The sequence below is a fragment of the Vombatus ursinus genome, unplaced genomic scaffold (assembly GCF_900497805.2).
Source record: "Vombatus ursinus unplaced genomic scaffold, bare-nosed wombat genome assembly UNPS02009835.1, whole genome shotgun sequence".
Taxonomy (NCBI): Eukaryota; Metazoa; Chordata; class Mammalia; order Diprotodontia; family Vombatidae; genus Vombatus; species Vombatus ursinus.
In genome coordinates, this window is record NW_020949613.1 from 15,077,766 (window position 1) to 15,100,164 (window position 22,399).

Below are 22,399 nucleotides of genomic sequence, written 5' to 3' on the forward strand. Positions count from 1 at the left end.
ATTTCTTTTTATTTCCAGTTCCTTCTTATTTGAAAATGCTTCTTAACACGCTTTTTAAAATTTTTCTTTAACTCTGGGTGATATCTTGGGGGCTATGTTCACTTTAATAAACATTGTTGAAGTGTCAAATTGTAGGCAGAATCAGTCACCACAAAATTAAAGCAGAGAAGAGAAGCTGATGAAGACAAGCAAAGACAGTCCCTGGAGGCTATGAAATTTATTTAAAATAAATTGAGAATTCATCAGACTTTTACTGGGAGCCTACCATCATAGGCATGAAAATGTAAAATAGAACCAATCATTTTAAAGGCAGATATATTATTTCCATTATAATGGGCCAACAAATTAGAGATAAATCAAATGGGAATAAAGCTTATCTCCCTAATAGAAAGGATGTGGAACTCATCTTAGAAATGAAATGTAGCTCTTCACCTGCATCTTTATTTTGGTTACTGATACTGAGGCATACTGACATAACAACATAAAATTGAAATGTTTTATTATGAGTAACCACAGAAATATCCCATAATTCATCAAAGATGCTTCACTTTTGATTTAAAGAATGATAATTTCAAACTTCTTTTGGAAGAGGTCACCACATTGATGCAGACAGCAGCTTCTCTATATTCTTGGCAGAAAGTGTGACTATCTCTGGCTAAATAAACAAATGAGTAAATAAGCTAGTAAGCAAGTAAGCAAACAAGTAGATAGATAGATAGATAGATAGATAGATAAATAGATAGATAGATAGATAGATTGATAGGCAGATAGATCAATTGATGGATGGATGGATGGATGGATGGATGGATGGATGACAAAAATAAGTCAATCTTTTGTGGATAGTTCATTCAAAACTTAGTAACTTGGATAGGCAAGCTATTACTATTCTGATACTTGAAAGTATTTCCAATTGAAGTATTGTTTATGTTTATATTCAAAATACCATACTATTTCACAGTTAGGCATTTGCATATAATTTTACTTGAGAAATCATGATTTCATAAATTTATATTTGGAGGGTACCATAGAGGTCATATAGTCCAAACAGCTAATTTTACAAATGAGCAAACTGAGATTGTAACTTGTACAAGATATACAGTTAGGAATTGGAAGAGCTGGCATTGGAACTAAAAGCATAAATATTGACTATAAATTGTTTTGATTTCTTCATCTAAAAATGGCCTGTTCATATAGTTTAACCATTTATCAATTGGATAATGACTCATATTCACATGGATTTTACAAAGTTCTTCATATATTTGAGAATGAGACCTTTATCTGAGAAGATGTCTATAATTTTTCCCCAATTTTCTTCTTTACTTTTGATCTTGGCTACTTTTGTTTTATTTTTACAAGAACTTTTTTAATTTAATGTAATCCAAATTATCCATTTTATACTTCACCCTGGTCTCCATTTCTTGTTTATTCATAAATTGTTCACCTATGAATAAGTCTGATAAGTAATATGTTCTGTGTTCTTTAAATTTTTCATATATTTTTCTTTAGATCTAGGTTATGTATTCATTTTGACCTTATGTTGGTAAATGGTATAAAATATTGATCTATGCCCAACTTGTACTATATTGCATTCCAGTTTTCCCAACAACTTTAACCAAATAATGAATTTTTATCCCAAATTTTTAAGTCTCTACACTTGTTAAATGAATGGTTACTTTATTTGTTTGGTGCCATAAATGGTGTGTCTACTCTGTCCCATTGATTTACCTTTCTATTAGCTAGTACCAGATGGTTTTATAGTTTAAGATCTGGTATTCATAAAATTCCTTCCATTACATTTTTATTAGATCCTTTGATATTCTTGACTTTTTATTCTTTGAAATTAAATTTTATTATTTTTTTCTAATTCAATAAAATATTTTGATAATTTAATTGGGATAGCATTGAATATAAAATTATGTAAAATCATCATTTGTATTATATTGGCCCTGTTTACCTAAAAACAGAGAAAGAACTGATGAATAGAGTGTGTGTAGAATGATTTTACATTACACTTATGTGTGTATATATATGTGTGTGTGTGTATACAAACAAACATACACACAGCATTTGTGTCTAATGTTCGCCAACTCTGGGGTGGGGGTAGGAAATAAAAAAAAATAAAAAAATACTGATAACTGTATTATATATTTTTAAAGAATAGCAAATTGTACATAATAGATTTGTAGTTTCATTTACATTTTTAGTATACTATGATATGGAAATTATTGTTTTATTCCATAAATTAAAATAAAATAAAAATATTTATTATTTATTTTGTTTTATTTTTTAATTAATTTTTTTTTATTTTTAGTTTTAAGCATTTACTTCCACAAGATTTTGAGTTCCAAATTTTCACCCCATCTCTCCCCTCCCCCCACCCCAAGATGGCATGCATTCTGAATACCTCTTCCCCCAGTCTGCTTTCCCTGCTATCTCTCCCCTGCTTCCCTTTCTATTTTCCTGTAGGGCAGGATATATTTCTGTACCCCATTTCCTGTATTTCTCATATCCCAGTTGTATGTGAAAACATTTTTTTTACACATGCATTTTTTTAAACTTTGGGTTCCAAATTTTCTCCCTTCCTCCCTCCCCACCCCACCCTCATTGAAAAGGCAAGCAACTCAATATAGGCCGTACTTGTGCAGTTATACAAAACACTTCCACAGTACACATGCTGTGAAAAACTAACTCTATTTCCCTTAATCTTATCCTGACCCCTCATTTATTCTATTCTTTCTTTTGACCCTGTCCCTCCTCAGAAGTATTTGCTTCTGATTACCCCATTTCCCAATTTGCCCTCCTCTCTATCATCCCCATACTCTCTTGTCCCTTTTCCATCCTATTTTCCTGTACGGTAAGACAGATTTCCATACCCAATTGAGTGTGTATGTTATACCCTCCTTAAGTCAAATCCTATGAGAATAAGATTCATTCATTTCCTCTCACTTTCCCCTGGTTCCCCTCCACTGAAAGAGTCTTTTCTTTTCTGTTTTTTTTTTTGAGATAATTTACCACGTTCTACCTTTTCCTTTCTCCTTCTCCCAGTATAATCCTCTCTCACACCTTAATTTTATTCTCCAGATGTGACCCTTTCATCTTCAACTCACCCTGTGCCCTTTATCTATCTATCTATCTATCTATCTATCTATCTATCTATCTATCTATCTATCTATCTCTCTCTCTCTCTCTCTATCTATCTATCTACCTATCTATCTATCTATCTATCTATCTATCTATCTATCTATCTATCTCTCTCTCTCTATCTATCTACCTATCTATCTATCTATCTATCTATCTATCTATCTATCTATCTATATATCTATCTATCTATACATACATATAATTTTTTCCCTCCAACTACCCTAATACTGACAAAGGTCTCATGAGTTACAAATATCATCTTTCCATGCAGGAGTGTAACAGTTCAACCTTAATAAGTCTCTTATGATTTCTCTTTCCTGTTTACCTCTTCATTTTCCACTTCAATATTATATTGGAAAGTCAAATTTTCTATTCAGCTCTAGTCTTTTCATCAAGAATGCTTGAAAGTCCTCTATTTCAATGAATGACCATTTTTTCCCCTGACGAATTATACTTACTTTTGCTGGGTAGGTAATTCTTGGTTGTAATCCTATCTCCTTTACCCTCTAGAATATTATATTCCATGCCCTGCAGTCTCTTAATGTAGAAGCAGCTAAATCTTGTGTTATCCTGATTGTGTTTCCACAATACTTGAATTGTTTCTTTCTGGCTGCTTGTAATATTTTCTCCTTGACCTGGGAACTCTGGAATTTGGCTACAATATTCCTAGGAGTTTTCCTTTGGGGATCTCTTTCAGGAGGAGATCAGTGGATTCTTTCCATTTCTATTTTGCCCTCTGATTCTAAAATATCAGGGCAGTTTTCCTTGATAATTTCTTGAAAGATGATGTCCGAGCTCTTTTTTTGATCATGGCTTTCAGATAGTCCAATAATTTTTAAATTCTCTCTCCTGGATCTATTTTCCAGGTCAGTTGTTTTTCCAATGAGATATTTCACATTGTTTTCCAATTTTTCATTCTTTTGGATTTGTTTTACAGTGTCTTGATTTCTCATAAAGTCACTAGCTTCCAACTGCTGTATTCTAATTTTTAAGGAAGTATTTTCTTCAGCAATCTTTTGGACTTCCTTTTCCATTTGCCCAATTTTACTCTTTAGGGCCTTCTTTTCTTCATTGGCTTTTTGGACCTTTTTTGCCATTTGGGCTAGGTTATTTTTTAAGGTGTTATTTTCTTCAGTATTTTTTTGGAGTCTCCTTTAGCAAGCTGTTGACTTGTTTTTCATTATTTTCTTGCATCACTCTCATTTCTCTTCCCAGTTTTTCCTCTACTTCTCTTAGTTGCTTCTCAAAAGCCCTTTTGAGCTCTTCCAAAGCCTGGGACTGATTCATATTTTTCTTGGAGGCTTTGGATATAGGAGCTATGACTTTGTTGTCTTCTTCTGGTTGTATGTTTTGATCTTCTTTGTCACTAAAGTAAGATAATGTAGTCTAACTCTTTTTGCGCTGCTTGCTCATGATCCCAACCAATTACTTGAGTTTTAAACTCTTTGTTAAGGTAAAAGTCTGTTTCCAATGTGGAGAATGTGCTGTCCCAAGCTTTGGGGGTTTGTACAGCCATTTTCAGAGATACTTTTAGGGACCTGAAAAGCGTCAGTTCTTCCAATGTGCTATGATAAGGGGCTAGGTGTTTCCTCTCCACTGCCACAACAAGCTCCACCAGCTCCTCACCCCAGAACCACCCCTCAGAACTGTGACCCAGATCCAAGCAAGGGCAGAGCAAGAGATTCCTACCTCAGCCCTGGCAAAGAGATACTTGCAATCTCCCTCTGATCAACCACTCGATTCCCCCTCACTCTGTGGGCCAGAAGCTCAGAAGCCAGCCACTGCCCTCAAGGAGGCTGAGATCTAGCTTCTTCTCTCACAGCAGTAGCATACTTTTCCCACTGATCTAAGTTGTCTTTGGTGTTTGTTGGTTGAGAAGTCTGGAAAGTGCCACAGCTGCCCGCGATTCAGTCCTTTGAGGCCTGCTCCAGGCTCGCTGCAGTGTGCACACCCATGCCGAACTGTGCTCCTCTCCCAGCCTGGCGTTATATACCTTTCCGATCAGTCATCCAGGTTGTCTTGGGCTGGAAATTTGTTTTACTCTATTTTTTTGGGGGGTTCTGCTGCTCTAGAATTTGTTTAGAGCCATTTTTTGCAGGTATTTGGAGGGGTTTGGGAGAGAGCTCTAGCAAGTCACTGCTTTCCCTCTGCCATCTTGACTCCACGCCAAAATAAAAATATAAAAAAAATTGCATGCTGTATTCATAGCATATTCTCTAAACATAGCACACAAGAAATGTAGTTACAAGAGTAGACTGGGTGTTCTCTTTGCTAACCCATAAGTTAAAAGAAGAGCAATACAGAAAAGATTAGCCTAGTTTGTGCACAAGTATGACACACAAAATCACAGTCATCCGTATTTTTTTATTGTGGGGGTAGAGAGAAGCAGAGGCAGAAAAAGACAGAAAGACAGAGAGAGACACACACAGAGAGATAGAGAGACAGAGAATATCAATGAAGTATCTTAAACTGAACAGAAGAAAACAAAACAAAAGGTGCATATTGCAGAATGTGGTTTTTACTTCAGCATTAATATACACATACACAAAAAGAAAAAAGTCAAATAGAAGGCAGAAGGGGTAAGACAAGGGTGACTATCTTGTCAAATTTAACATTTAAGTTAAAATTAAACCAAAAGAATATAATATAAGTTTATGGTTTCTTCATGGATAAGTTACTTAAAACCTTTGAGTTTATGTTTTCATCTACAAAACAGACCTGACCAACCTCACACTATTATTTTAAGAAAAGCGTTTCTTAGATTTTAAGTTGCTATCTATATAAATGCGATATGTTCATATATAGCTATGAACATATGGGTATACAGATTTAAAAAAATACTTAGAATATGTCAAGAGATTCATTAATTGTTGGGGATAAAAATACAAGCAAGTACAATGGTTCCTGCCCCAAAGAAACTTAAATTCTCAAATGGGAAGACAGCATATGTAGAAAATCCAGAGTCAGAAATGGTAGTTGAGAGTATGTTCACAGTAACACGGCTTGGAAATGATTAAGAAATCATGTGGTAGACCTGGGCCCAGGCTAGATAAAATTAAAGTTCATCAATCAGATCCCTAAGTGCCAAATTTGAATTTTGTTTAAAGGGGAGAAAGAGAAAGAAACAGGCAATAAATATTTTTATAGCATCTACTATGTGTCAGGCATTGTGCTGAATCCTTTTTATAATTATTTTATTTGTTCCTAACAACACCGCTGGAAGGTATATGTGATTCTTATATTCATTTACAGTTGAGGAAACTGAGACAAAAAGAGGTCAAGTGACTTTTCCTGGATCATACAGCTAGAAAATCTTTGAGAACAGATTTGAACTCAGGTCTTCCTGACTCCTGGCCCAGCACTCCATCTACAGTGTTGCAAACTGCCTCTAAGGAAGAGGCTGAAATGCATGGATTAAAGCTGCCTGGGAAGTACCAAGGTATTCCTGGGACCAGACAAGGTAAGACAAAAGTGCAGTAGTCAGGGCCTGGATTTCATGAAACTTAAAGGCTGTTATAGTTTTAACCTTGAAGAATGTAATATTTTATTTTCTGGCATTTCAAACCCAGCAAATAATGTTTAATTAATGAAAGATAAAAATGCTATCAAACACAATGACATTTTAATATAAATGTGAATTTAATTTATTCTTCTTTGTAGCTTTCTTTTTTTTGGTTAATAATTCATTGAACATGTTTACATGAATGCCCAATAGAGAAAATATAATGCTATTTTTATCATTTAGATTACTCATCTGCTCATTTGTCATTCTTGTTTCCTTAGTAGATTGATTTTCAACTTTTCAAATTGATATAATTTTAGGAAACAGAACTATTCTTCATTACATAAATTGATTGTTTAAAGTTATATGCAGTTTCTAAAGCAGCAGAGATGAATGGTCTGTATGAATCAAACCTCTGTGGAAAAATAATCCTTTCACCTTTAACCTTCATTTAATTTGCTACATGCAAAAACTGATTAATAGTCTTCTATGAGGTTTATTATGACAAGACATAATAAAATAATTTCTGTGAAAGATGAGGAAAATGAACATGGTAAATACTTAATGGGCTTTCTCCTATTCTTCCTGCAGAGTACTTACTTAGCTACCATTCAGTGGAACATGAATAAGTGTAGAGAAAAGACAGGATACCCAGATGGGCTCAATGGGCACTGACTACTTTTCCCTCAAGGTGTAGAATATCTTGAGGTGCAAGTATTCTAAATTCAATCTTTCCTTTTGCAGAGTTTCCTGTTGGTGTCACTAAATGGATTTATTACATTGTGTTTCTCTCTTTCAATCCAGAGGTGATAGTTCCATTCTAGGTCATACCTTTCAGATATTTCAGACATCTATGTGAATATAGAAGACCTTCATTGTCCTCCTGCTTTTATCATAGTTTGGACTGGAGCCAGACAAAGGAAACCAAACTAAAAATAAGAAAAAAAAAATGAAAATTAAGACATAAACAAACAATGACAACGACCACAAAATTCTTCCCTCAATCTTAATACAGTTTTAAGCTACTAACCTCTCATTTCCTCTTTCCATTTCTTTCTTTTCACTACCTTTCTATTTGAATGTTTTTACAATTCACATAATTTTTAGGCCCTTGTGATATGCTGATCACTTCTCTACTCAGTTTTGTTTCTATTTCATGTTCTTGCTATTGCATCTGAAGTAGCTCATCCCCTCTCCTTTTCTGCTTAAATTCAATTATTCAATTCTATTTGTCTGTGTATTTTTCTTTGTTGTCTGGGTTTAAGGGTGTATTCACTTTTTTTTGTGTGTCCACTTGGTGATGATGCTGCTAAGAAATAAACACATGAATATGTGGCTTTACAACATGTAGTAAACTTATGACACTTTATTTCAAGAGGTAGTGAAGGCTATAAACGTAAATAGGTTTATAAAGGCTATATTAATTTATGGATGGCAGATGCATAATGGATTGCTAAAAAAAAAGCCTCAAGTTTTAACCTTTAATGTTCATTTCCTGGACAACCAGGCCCTTTAACATCTCAGATTAGAAATTAATAGAATTTATATTTTAGTTTAAGATTTCCAAATTGCTTTACAAATACTATTTTATTTTATCCCGATAAGGTTTGGATGTAGGGGCTGTTATTAAGCTCATTTTATAAATATGGAAACATAGGTAGACAGAGTTTAAGTGATTGACCCAGGGCCACAAAGCTAATATGTATCTGAGGCCATATTTAAACACAGTTCTTCTTGATTCCAGATATAACAACTCTGTCCTCTGAGCTACCTCATTGCCTAAGAAAATGAAGCATTTAGATCATTTATGATTCTGTATTCTATTGCTATTGTCACATTTGTTATTCTCTAAGCTGAGTTGGGGTAGAAAGTAGTTATATGATTCTCTATTACTATTAGAGACAACATGAAAGTAGCACAAATTTATTTTATCCCCTAAAGTCTTTGGAGGAAAAAGGAATTAAATTAGGAATTAGGAAGCACAAAACTCAGTTTCTTTCTGTACATGGTGAGAGAAAGGCAAATTTTGTGTCCTTTTCTTGCTAATCTCTGTTTACATCTTCTATGTTATTTATTTTATTTGACTATTTATTAAATCTTTAAACTTTTTTCTGTGAGCATTTATTATATCTCCAAGCTTTTTTCTATTGACATTTAAAGTGAATATGATTCAGAATACTTAACACAAAAGAAAATCACATAAGATCAATGTTGAAAATCTGTTCTAAGATAATATAAACCTTTCACTCACAGGTTTCTGTACATTTCATATTTATTTATGTCACTTAAATAATCAGTTTTACACTTTTAAGGATATATTCACACTGGAAATTGCATAAATACATAACTAAATATAAACATTAAATTAAAAAATCATTCAAAGACATATTTTTAATGACCTGAGAATTATTGACCTTGACATAAAACATAAACATGAGCTCAACATGCTATGCAACTTGACAGGACTTTTCATTCATTAAAAAAGTAACAATAACTGAGAGTGGATCACTTGTAGATTATTTAGTATTTTATTACATGTTGTCTAAGTAAATATTGGTTGCTCTAAACCACATTGAGTACCAAGTAAATAAACTGACATTTTAGATTAAACTTATAAGAACAATAAATCTCCTAAATGCAAATTATCGGTGCTATGTTCACAATAGAATATATTTAATTAATATGTGACAAAAGTAAAGGCCTTGCAGGTTGAAAAAAAATTGGTCAGAATAATCTGAATTGATAAGTATGGCTTCTCAGTCTTAAAGTAGATAGAGTAAGCAAATATTAATTCATTCACATTCAATTGCTGTGGAATGAATATTTGAAAGTGGGGGAAAAGTAAAAAAGTATACTATGTATATTTTCATATACTTCATATACTATAATCTCTGAATCAAGAAAAAGAACTAACTTAAGTCTGATTTGTCATCACTGAAATCTTTTTGTTTAGAAAATCAGTTGATGTACCTCTAATGAATTCAGAGTACAGTTAGGAAGCAGAATGGATAGAGGGCTGGACCTGAAATCAAGAAGACTGATCTTCATGAATTCAAATCATGCCTCAGACACTTACTAATTGTGTGACCTGGGGCAAGTCATTTGACTTTGCCTCTAGTCCTCATCTGCAAAATTAGCTGCTGAAGGAAATGAAAAACCACTTAAGTATTTTTATGAAGAAAACCCCAAATGAGGTCATGAAGCATCAGACTTGACTGAAAGATGACTACACAACTATGAATCCATCAAAAGATTAATTGAATTTCAGTTATTCGTTCTGCATGTAATAATTTAATAATAATAATATAATTGTATATAAATATATAATGTATTATATTATAATATATGCTGAATATCAGTATATAATAAATTACATAAATATATAAACATATAATTGGTATATTTAATAATAATGATGGTGATGATGATGATGATGACATATTTTTTTCATATAATTTGGTGATACCATTTTTAGGATGTCTACTTTGAATAACAGCAGTAACATTCTTCCTCATTCTTTTTCAAGGACCCTGGACCCTCCTAAACTAAGACTTTCCTTTTTATCTTTCTTTTTTAAAACAAATTAAAGGGGAGAACAGTGTTCTTCGGAAATTTTAAAATACTATTTACTATTAGTAATAGGAGTATTAGTGACAATAGACAATAAAAAATATTATTTGTGAGGTGGAGCCAAGATGGTGGAATAAAAGCAGTCACTTGCTTGAGCTCCCCCCCGAACCCCTCTAAGACCTGTAAAAAATGGCTCTAAACAAATTTTAGAGCAGAATAATGCACAAAAAAACAGAGTGAAAAAATTTCCAGCCCATGACAACCTGGATGGTTAATCAGAAAAGTCTATCGTGCTGGGCAGGGAGAAGAATACAGTTTAGCTTGGGCGCACAGACAAAACAGGCCTCAGTGAACCTGGAGAAGGCCCCAGAAGACTGAATCACAGGCAACTATGGTGGTTTCCAGACTTTTGAACCCACAAATGCAAAAGACAGCTTAGAAGGTCAGTAGGAAAGGTCTGTGACCATGTTGAGAGAGAAGCTTAGTGTTAGCCCCAGTCCCAGTGCAGCAATGGGGCAATGGCTGTTTCCAGAACTCTTGACACACAGACTGAGGGGGAATCAAGTGGCTGATCAGAGGGGGATTGCAGGGATCTCTTTCTTGGCACTCAGGCAGGATTCTCTTGTTTTGCCTGTGCTTGGATCTGGGTCACAGTTCTGGGTGGCAGTCCTGGGGTGAGGAGGAGTGCTGGCATGGTGGAGCTTGTAGTGGCAGTGGAAAGAGAATCCTACTCACAGTTCCAAGGAAGAAAAGAGTGCTTATGGTCACTCATAAAACAGGAAACAGACCAGAAAAGAAGTAAACATCTCACCCTTGATTGTAGCACCTTGCAAGAACTGAAAATTTAGATGTCCCTAGAAGTATCTCTGAAAACAGTTGCACAAACTCCCAAAGATTGGGACAGTACATTCTACACACTTGAAGTAGATCCCTACCTTAACAAAACGTTTACAATTCAAGTAATTCACTGGGAAAATGAGCAAACAAAGGTCCAAAAAAAGTCAAACCATAAAATCTTTCTTTGGTAACAAAGAAGATCAAAACATATAACCAGAAGAAGATAACGAAGTCAAAGCTCCTACACCCAAAGCCTTCAAGAAAAATATGAATCAATCCCAAGCCATGGAAGAGCTCAAAAAGAATTTTTAATTTTTCTATTTGGCAATTGGGGTTAAGTGACTTGCCCAGGGTCACACAGCTAGTAAGTGTAAAGTGTTTGATCTGAGGCCAGATTTGAACTCAGATCTTCCTGTCTTCAGGGCTTGTGCTTTATTCACTGCACCACCTAGCTACCTCTCAAAAAGAATTTTGAGAAGCAGGTAAGAGAAGTAGAGGAAAAACTGCAAAGAGAAATGAGAGTGATGCAAGAAAAACAAGTAAACAGCTTGCTAAAGGAGATCAAAAAAATATTGAAGAAAATAATACCTTAAAAAATAGACTAACCCAAATGGCAAAAGAGGTCCAAAAAGTCAATGAGGAGAAGAATACCTTCAAAAGCAAAATTGATCAAACAGAAAAGGAAGTGAAAAAGCTCACTGAAGAAAAAACTTACTTAAAAATTAGAATGGAGCAAATGGAAGCTAGTGACTATAAGAAATCAAGGCATTGTAAAACAAAACCAAAAGAATGAAAAAAAAGAAGACAATGTGAAGTATCTCATTGTAAAAATGACTAACCTGGAAAATAAATCCAGGAGAGATAATTTAAAAATTATTGAACTATCTAAAAGCCATGATCAAAAAAAAAGAGCCTAGACATCATCTTTCAAGAAATTATCAAGCAAAACTGCCCTGATATTCTAGAGCCAGAAGGTAAAATAGAAATAGAAAGTATCCACTGATCACCTCCTGAAAGAGATCCCTAAACAAAAACTCCTAGGAATATTGTAGCAAAATTTCAGAATTCTCAGGTGAAAGAGAAAATATTGCAAAGTAGTCAAAAAAAAAAACAATTCAAGTATTGTGGAAACACAATCAGGATAACACAGAATTTAGCAGCTTGTACATTAAGGGACTAGAAGGCTTGGAACATAATTTTCTGGAAGGCAAAGGAGATAGGATTACAGCCAAGAATCACCTACCCAACCAAACTGAGTATAATTCTTCAGGGAAAAAAAGGACATTCAGTGAAATAGAGAACTTTCAAGCATTCTTGATGAAAAGACCAGAGCTGAATAGAAAATTTGACTTTCAAATATAAGACTCAAGAGAAGCATGAAGAAGTAAACAGGAAAGAGAAACCACAAGTGTCTTATTAAAGTTGAACTGTTTACATTCCTTCATGGAAACATGGTATTTGTAACTCATGAGACCTTTTTCATTTGGAGGGGAAAAATTATATGGATAGATAGATAGATAGGGCACAGGGTGAGTTTAAGATGAAGGGGTGATATCTAAAAATAAAATTAAGAGGTGAGAGAGGATTTTACTGGGAGAAGAGAAAGGGAGAAGTAGAGTAGGGTAAATTATCTCACATAAAACAGAAAAGGCTTTTACAGTGGAGGGGAAGTGGGGGAAGATGAGGGGAATGAGTGAATCTTGTTCTCATTGGGTTTGACTTAAGGAGGGAATAACATGCACACTCAATTGGGTATGGAAATCTATCTTACCCTACAGGAAAACATGCGGGAATGGTAAAAGAGAGAGGGGGGATGATAGAGGGGAAGGCATATTGGAGCAGGGTAATCAGAAGGAAACACTTCTGAGGAGGGATAGGGTCAAAAGACAGAATAGAATAAATGGAGGGGATGGGATAGCATGAAGGGAAATATAGTTAGTTTTCCACAACATGACTACTATGGAAGTGTTTTGCATGACTACACATGTATAACCTATATCAAATTGCTCACCTTCTCAATGAGGGTGGGTTGGGAGGGAGGGAGAAAATTTGGACCCCAAAGTTTTAAAAACAAATGTTAAAAATTGTTTTCATATGTAACTGGGGAATAAGATAGACAGGCAACAGGTATAGAAATGTATCCTGCCCTACAGGAAACTAGAAGGGGAAGGAGATAAGAGAAGAGGGGAGGAAATAGAAGAGTGGAAGAATGAGAGTGGGAGAAAATTTGGAACTCAAAATCTTGTGGAAGTGAATGTTGAAAACTAAAAATAAATAAATTAATTATAACAAAGAAAATATTAATTGGCTGTCTTTTGTTTAAAAAAAAATATAACTACAGTGGATGAGGAAGAGGTGATTAAGAAAAAGGTTTATGTGAAAAAAGACCTGAGAGATTTGTTTGACTGGAAATTCAATATTAGTCAATAATATAAAATGGCAACCAAATAAGCTAATGCATTTTTAGATTGAATTAATAAGAGTGTAATGTCCATATGGAAATGAGTCCATATTGCACTATATACTAGAAAAACTACAACTGGAGTACTATAACTGTTTCTGTATGTCATTTTTTTTTAGAAAAGCAATGATAAATTGGAATATATGTAGAGGAAAATTATCAATATTATGAGGAGACTAGAAAGGATCTCCATTAGCTTATCAGAATATCTAAGACTGAGAAGAGAAGAAAAAGGTAACCAGACTTTGGATCATCAAGGTGACAAATCCTTAGAAATAGCTTTTGCCAATACTCAAATATATATACATATATGCATATATACATATATATATATCTACATCTATACATAACTATATCTATATCTATCTATCTATATATGGAGAGAGAGACAGAGGAGGGAGAGTTTAATTATTCCCTCATGTGGTAAGCAAAATAACCAGGATTCAGATTCACATTCTCACATTTGAGAGTAAATAGAGACACAGAATTGAGTATGAAGCATGTTAAAAGAGTACAGTAATGAGGACATGAGAAACTAAAGTTTAGTAATTGCATTAGAAGTGGAAAGGAGGGAAGAGCTATGCCTCACTGAAGTTACATATTTGAGTTGATGAAAACCTCCTTGGATGAAAACAGGAGGTTTTTTGTTTTTTTAATCTTTTTGTATACCCCAGGCTTTGCTAGTCTCTTAATTGTGATTAGACTATTTTGAAGCACTTAAATTGAGAAAATTTAGTAGCTTTAAATGGAGAATAGTCTTAATCCAGCCCCTTCATTTCAAAGACTAGGATACTGAGGCTCAGGAGATTCATTCAAGGTCACATAGGTAATAAGTGACAGAAACATGATTCAAGTCTAGATCTTCTGAGTCTAAAGACAGAGCTCTTTCCACTATACCATTGCACTTCATAATTCAAGACTACAGTGGTGATTGTACAACCCAGGAGCCAAAATCTGAGCAAAACACATTCTTCCCTGGACTAAAGACTTTAGGAGGTAACTGTCCTTTATCATTTTTATAACATTCAGAAATTAATAAAAGAGGCAGAAAATGAACAACTTTTTATTGATCTTTATTGTTGCATAGAGGAGACAAAGAGAGAGAATGAGAGAGTGAGACAGAGAATGACTATTTCTGAGAGGCTATTACCATCAAAATTCTACTTATAGGACCCTGATCCCTCATCAATGTGTTTCTCTCTTTTCTCTCTCTCTCTTTCTCTTTCTCCCTCTCTCTCTCATTCTCTCTCTATCCCTCTCCCTCTCTCTCCCTCCCTCCCTCCGTCCCTTCCTCAACAATATTAGGATATGAAGTTACAAAGCTGGCCTGAGATTCTCCATAGTTGTTCCCACTGACTGTAAGTGCCAGGATATTTCTAATCTTTGTCTAGACAAAACTTTAAGCAAAGGAAGAAAGCCATGAAGCAGTTAAATTCTATTTTTTTCTGTTTGGGGAAATGGAGGATTACTTTATTTGATAGAGATAATGTGTCAGTATCTATTAGTCTAGTACATGGACTAATTTTAACAAAGATGTGGCTGGCTAATCATTGACCCCTTTACTTCTACATTCCATAGGAGGAGAAATATTATAGAGGATAGATTCATTACAGTTTAACTTCAAATCAATTTTCTTTCACCAGAAAACCAATATAATTTACACAAGCCAATATAATTCTCATAAAAACAATAAACTATGCATGCAAGTCATTAAATTATGCACACAAATCAATTAACTTCATGCTAAACAAGCTGTTGTATGAACATGTGTTTTTTCTTCTGTTAACTGACCTGCCACAAAATATTAAACAAAACATATAACCCAATGTGGTTCATTTCAAAGACAGAATATTTTTATTATAGATCAATATGTTATGTATACAAATTAATAAATCATGTACCAGACAAATGAAATTCCATACACAGCACTTACCATACACAAGCATTACTTGAGAATAAAAGCTTTACTAAAAATCTAAAGATTTTGCATTTTTAGTCTTACTTAAATAACTCTAGTAAAAATCTATTTGGACTAAAAATTTCTTTAATATCTTTCGATAATAATTCTAATATTTTCAAAGTAAACAAAATGACTGTCTCCAGTCATACGATTCTCATGTAGGAAAATGTTAAAAACTAGTTTAGTTCAACAATTACTTGAAATCTATATTAGATATTTTCTATTATCAATTTGCTACAGGTCATTATCAAGATGTTTGTACAAAAGCAGCATATCTAAGATTTATTTGTTTCAAATCTCCTTACACTGATGTACAGCTCTGTAGACTCAAGTGAGAGAATATAATGGCTTTGACAAAAAATGGATGATGACAATGTCCAGAAGAAATTAAAAAAAGATTTTTTTTTAATTTAAGAAAAATGAAAGCAACTGAAAATTCTGGATAATGTTTTTAATCAAGAAATCACAGCAATCTCAAATTCCAAGTGGACCTATAAAATAATAATAGTAATAGTTGTTGTTGTTGTTATTTTCATTGTTGAGTCATTTCAATCACGTCTGACTCTTCATGAACTTATTTCTGGTTTTCTTGGCAAAGATCCTCGAGTGGTTTGCCATTTCCTTCTCCAGCTCATTTTACAGATAAGAAAACTAAGGCAAACAGGGTTAAGTGATGCTCCTAGGGTCACACAGCTAGGAAGTGTTTGAGTCTGGAATTAAACTCATGAAGATCAGTCTTTTTGACACCAGGTCCAGCACTCTATCCACTGGTCACCCAGCTTCCTTATTTATAATAATTCTCTCTCTCTCACTCTCTCTCTCTCTGTGTCTCTCTCTTTCTCTCTCTCTTTCTCTCTCCCTCCTTCTCTCTCTCTGTCTCCATATATATAGATATAGATATATAGATATAGACACATATATATACACACATATATGTGTGCATATATACATTATATGTGAGTATGCATATATATACATATGCACACATACATATATACATATACATACAAACATATATAAATTTTATTTTGCTTTCATCTGTGACATGACAGGAAAAACTAGGAAAATGTAAAATTGAGTCAAGCAAGTTGCAGAATATAAAACAAAAAGTCATATAATCAATATTTTATTTGAATTAGCTTATAGTTCTGGTATCCTGTAGTACATAGATTTGTTGATTTTATAAAACAAACAAAATAACTTCTGTTTAGATGATGTGGTGACATATTCTCTATAGCCCATGAAGACCACTTTTCTATTACTTTCAACTTTCTGATACAATGTATACTCACCTCTGGAACTATCTTGATGTGCCCTCCTCAAAACTTCTAGGAACCCAACTAAGTGTTTAAAGAGCTGAAAACTAGGTAGGAAGAAGACTTTGTTACTATTGAAGAAAGGGTACAAGAAGTATTACTTATTTTGCTAAATCTATTTCACAAACAACTTAAAAATCTCTGGAAAGAACCCAAGTCCGACAAATTGATTATGAATATTCATGTGGTCAGGAAGGTTTTTTTTTTTAATTGACTTATTAACTGTAGAAAATTGATTATAATCATAAAAATTTAGCATACTGTCACAGTAGGGTGATTCTCATAGACCCAATTCCAATTCTGTTTCACCTAGATCATGATTACAGTGGCCAAAATGCTTTCACATAAAAATGTTGACTTTACAGTTCAGAAAAATAGCATAGTACTGGGCATATAATAGGTACTAAATAAGTTCTTGTAATACTGTGTGAAAATTGGTTTATCTCCAAAACTCTTAACTGCCCACACAATGAATTATTTCTTTTAAAACAGCTTGATTGCTTTAATTGGTAGACTCATATCAATATAGATTACTTTACCAAATTATCTTATATCGGCTTCTTTAATATGACATTGAATGCCACAAACTGAAAAGTGAAACAAAAAAAGATGAATATTTTCTTAAGAATATCACATAGAACAATTCAAAATAAAAATGCAAATTAACAGTTAAGTATATGAATATCATATTGTACAAAGCACATACATACATATTCATGTACAAGTAAAATAATGAAAACAAAAATGAAATAGTGCAATAGATTGATTTCATGGTAAACACAATGTGCATTTTATATGGAAAGTAAGTCACTACTATAATTAGAGTTCTCCTAAAATTAAAAATGAAATAAGCTTTGTAATAATTAAGCATTAAAATTCTAGATTCATTTTAATTAATAAAGATAAAAGAAGAGTGCCTTCAGAGCTCTAAGATAATATCTTGAGATTATGTCACAACTGATCTTCAGTTATTCTGATAATTATTTACATCCTTGTTCATGATTGTCCATTCATTTAAAAGCAGGAATACTATTAGCAATATTCACTCTGTGTTAAAGAGTACATCCACTCTCATGTAAAATGTAGACTACACCATATCACAAACTTTAAAAGTAGTAAATAACCTTCCAAAATACTTCTTTCCTGCCATTATTTTTAATCTTTTGCTAGAGATCACCCAAGTTTTCTGGAAGCAGGATAGTTAAAATGTGGAAGCACAATAGTTAAGACATGAATATAAGAATATAATATAATATAACATAATATGATATAGCATGATATAATATAATATGATGTAATATGATACAATATGACATAACATAATATGACACAATATAATTAATATAATATGATGTAATGTAATGTAATGCAATACAATACAATGTAACATGTTACTTATGTTATGTTATGTTATATTATATGTATACACACATATATTACACATTTACAATATAATCTGAGGAAAGATGAGTCTTTGTCCAATGCACACCAACATCACATCTAAAATGTATAATCTCATATGCTTTTGTGGGACATGGAGAGACTAACCTACATGCCCATCATGAAATGAATAGCATTTGTTAGAGGAAAGAAACTTGAAACCATGCCTTCCTGATTCCAAACTGTGGTCGTCATTCCTCAATGCAATGACTTCTCTCATATATATGCATATATATTCAGAATTATTGTATTAGACAAGAAAAGAATAGATCATTTTCTTTATCTGTTATACACCACACACAAAACAAAAGATAAAATAATATGCTAAAGAAAGCGATGTCCTGAGTTTCTTCTTAAAAGATGGTTCTGGATTTAGGAAATTTTTAGTTTATAAACCCTAAGGAAAATGAAACAAAACAAGGCTAATACAATCTGGACAAGATAAAATAGACTTTAAATAGGATTGGAGAAATGAATTCAAGAAGTCTGCATTAGGACTGTACTAAATAACAAAGCCAGTGAATGAATGGGGCATTCAAAATTAATACAAGAAAAATAATTATTAAAATTGAAGGGAAAAAAGTTTCCTAATCCCTATGTCTTAATATAATCTGAAAATCTGAAGGGGGTAAAGTTCAGCAATGCAAATTCATATCGCCTACCACCAGGTCACACAAATTTAGCAATTTAATATATTTATGTCATTATTAACTAGACCATTAATCAATCACAATTAATTTATATCTACTACATGCTGAGGATAGACAGTCAATAGTAAGAACAGTTCCTATCTTCAAACTGCATTTGGAAAGATTGAACAATATTTATCAATCCAAATTCTGCTGAAAATGACTAAAATATATGTATATCTGTGTATATGTGTGTATGCATATATGTATCTTTGTGTATACATATATATATAATTACTGCCAATCACTAAATTATATTATTGTATTATATATAATACTTTAAATATGTTCAGTCATCTCTTTCAAAACCAAATTATTAAAAGATTTAAATTAGAAAATTTAAAACTACATATATAATTGTGCATATATGTGTATACACATATTTATACATATATGTATATCACCTAATTTTACCATCACTTTTTTGCATTAAGACACCAATTTTTATCATAATTTTTGTTATATTTCCTTTTTAGATACCTTTCAAATCAATCCCTTATTGTCCTCAAATTTTATCACCTTGAGCATGGAAGTATAACCTTGGTCAGATCTAGTTATTTTCCCCCCATCTTTCTTCTCTGTGGTGCCATTTCTGCCTTACTAATAATCATCAATTCTTTGGCATTTCTCGCTATTTCTTCTTGAACCATATTTTCTGAAAAAAATTCTCACTATCCTCATTTTCTCACCTTTAAAATTGAAATTGCTGAGTCAATATGTGTGATGATTTAATTTTGATGATTTTTCTTGTCTCCTTCATAGAATTTCTCCCTTTTAATTATCTTAAACTGATGTTAGTGCAAAGGTCTCTTATTTCATGTTTTTTTTTTAAATTACTTACCATGCATACTTTAATATTGTATTATCAAGCATCTGATGAAATGATATTCTTGTCGCATTTGCACAAATGACAAAATCTTATGCTGATATTTCTTTTCTTTGCCTCCATTGGGGGTATTTTTTTTAATAATGTTCTCTTTTATTTAGCTGTTCCTTGTTATTTCTGATTCCATTTTTTAGGAAGCATATCAATATTGGAATGATTCATCATCCCCAATATTATAAAAACTTAATAATTAGAAAATGATGTCATATTAGAATACTAACAGGCAAATTAAACTCATAGACCACCCAAAATACATTCTTAAGTTAAAACAATGGTGTCAGAGTACATTGTTAAAATATATGCATATTTTCATTTACATAAAATCTTTATGAGACTCATCTATACATTGAGAACCTCCTTAAAAAGGATATTAGTAGGCAATAAGCAGGCTCTCGTAAATGATATAAATGGGTCACACTTTTACTATTTTACAACTGTCTGAAAGATGTAAAGACTATATGATGTCTCTGTGCTAATTTTCTGCTGATTTGTTTTAATATCCTTTATTCAGAATAGCAACATATCTTTTGCTCCAATAAAGTGTCTCTCATTAACAGCAAAGCCATTCAAGATTCCTTGTGTGTGTGTGTGTGTGTGAAAAGAATGTGTGTATACATACACATGTGTATGCTTGTTTTAACAATAGAAACAATGTTGTTCACAAGATTCTGATCACAAATTTCAGGTGAGACATACAACATATATTCCAAACCTATGAGCATTGTGATGAAGGTGATTCATTATTGGATCAAAGTTTAACACATTCCCTGGATCTGGTGAGATCCAGATTACCCTCCCTGAGGATCAGATTGTCTCACTTCATCAAACCCCAGGATATCATAAAGGATCTTGGAAGAAACTTACAATCATTCAGATTTTTTGAATTTTTTAACAGTATTTTATTTTTCCAATTATATGTTATAACAATTGTTAACATTCCTTTTTTAATATTTTAATTTTAAGTTTAAATTCTCTCCCTCCTTCCCATGCCTCTTCATTCAGAAAGCAAACAATTTCATATAGGTTATACATGTGAAATCATGCAAAACATATTTCCATATTAGTCATATTGTGGGGGAAAACAAATGGTAAGTGAACAAATAAATAAATGAATACATGAACAAATAAATGAATGAATGAATGAAGCAAATAAAAATGTTTAAATACTTCTACCTGCATTCAGAATCCATAAGTTCTTTCTCTGGAGGTGGATACCATTTTTCATCATAAGTCTTTCAGAATTTTTTTGGCTCTTTATATTGCTAAGCAGAGCTAAATCATTCACAGTTGATCATCATAGTTTATTTCTATTACTGTGTACAAGGTTATCTAGGTTCTGCTCATTTCACTTTGCATTAGTTCATGTAAGTCTTTCCAGGTTTTTCTGAAAGCATCCTGCTCATCATTTCTTATAGCATAATAGTATCCCATCATAATCATATACCACAACTTCTTCACCATTCCCCAAGTGAGGTACATCCCCTCAGTTTCCAATTCTTTGCCACCACAAAAAAGGTGTTAAAATATTTTCTACATATAGATTCTTTTCTTTTCTTTTTTATCTCTATGTAATATAGACCTAGTAATGGTATTTCTGTGGCAAAGGCTATTCACAGTTTTATAGCCCCTTGGGAATAGTTACAAATTACTCTCCAGATGGTTTGAACAGTTTATAACTCCACTGTCAATGTGTTAGTGTCCCGATTTTTCCATATCCCCTCCAACATTTGACATTCTCCATTTCTACCATATTAGCCAATCTGGTAAGTGTGTGGTGGTAGCTCAGAGTTTTTTTTTTTTAATTTTCATTTCTGTAATCAATAGCGATATAGTTATTACATTAGAGATGACTTTAACATCCTTATCTGAAAACTACCTATTCATGGAGAATGACTTGCATTCTTATAAATGTGACTCATTTCTCTATATATTTAAGAAAAGAGGCCCTTATCATAGAAATTTTCTGTAAATTTTCCCCAGTTTTCTACTTTCCTTACAATCTTGTCTGCATTGGTTTTATTTGCATAAAATACTTTTTAATTTAATGTAATCAAAATTATCCATTTTACATCCCATAAGGCTAAAGAAGGATAAATGATGTCATCGAGGATATAGGTTGATCATGTTTCTTTTTTTGCTGACTCTAACTCTGACTCTTTTATTAAACTTAAAAAAAAACTTCCATGGAATAATACATATGTTTAACATGACAGCTAGTTAGACATAGTTCATATATAAAAATGAAGCAAGGAATGCTCCTTCTTTTGGTCTTTCACTTTTTGTATCCTTTTTTCTTGATTCTTGATCATTGAAGACATTGTTTGGTTTTTCATTTGCAAATCTTCTACTAGATTTTTAAATTTCCCAATCTGTTCTATAACTTCCTCCATGTTTTTCCAGTTGTTTCTACTGGTTAATTTTGAGAAACTTTAATGTCAGATGTCTGGGGTGTTTGGCAGCTTTGTAGTCTTATTTGGAACACAGAGAGTCATGCTTCTAAAGTAAAGGATGTTAGATGTGCAGATATATTTATTCATCGAACTTTCCCTATATGAAGAGAAAACAGTTAATCCCTCTATCATAAACCAATTAGAAGA

The 22,399-nt window shown here is 32.8% G+C and overlaps 1 non-coding gene across 1 annotated transcript; it reads left to right on the forward strand.

Annotated features, from left to right (window-relative positions):
- The first annotated feature begins 5,400 nt into the window (after nucleotides 1-5,400).
- On the forward strand, nucleotides 5,401-5,507 carry LOC114036511. Its single transcript, XR_003568335.1, has one exon. It is a non-coding gene; the product is annotated as a U6 spliceosomal RNA (small nuclear RNA).
- Nucleotides 5,508-22,399: the final 16,892 nt, after the last annotated feature.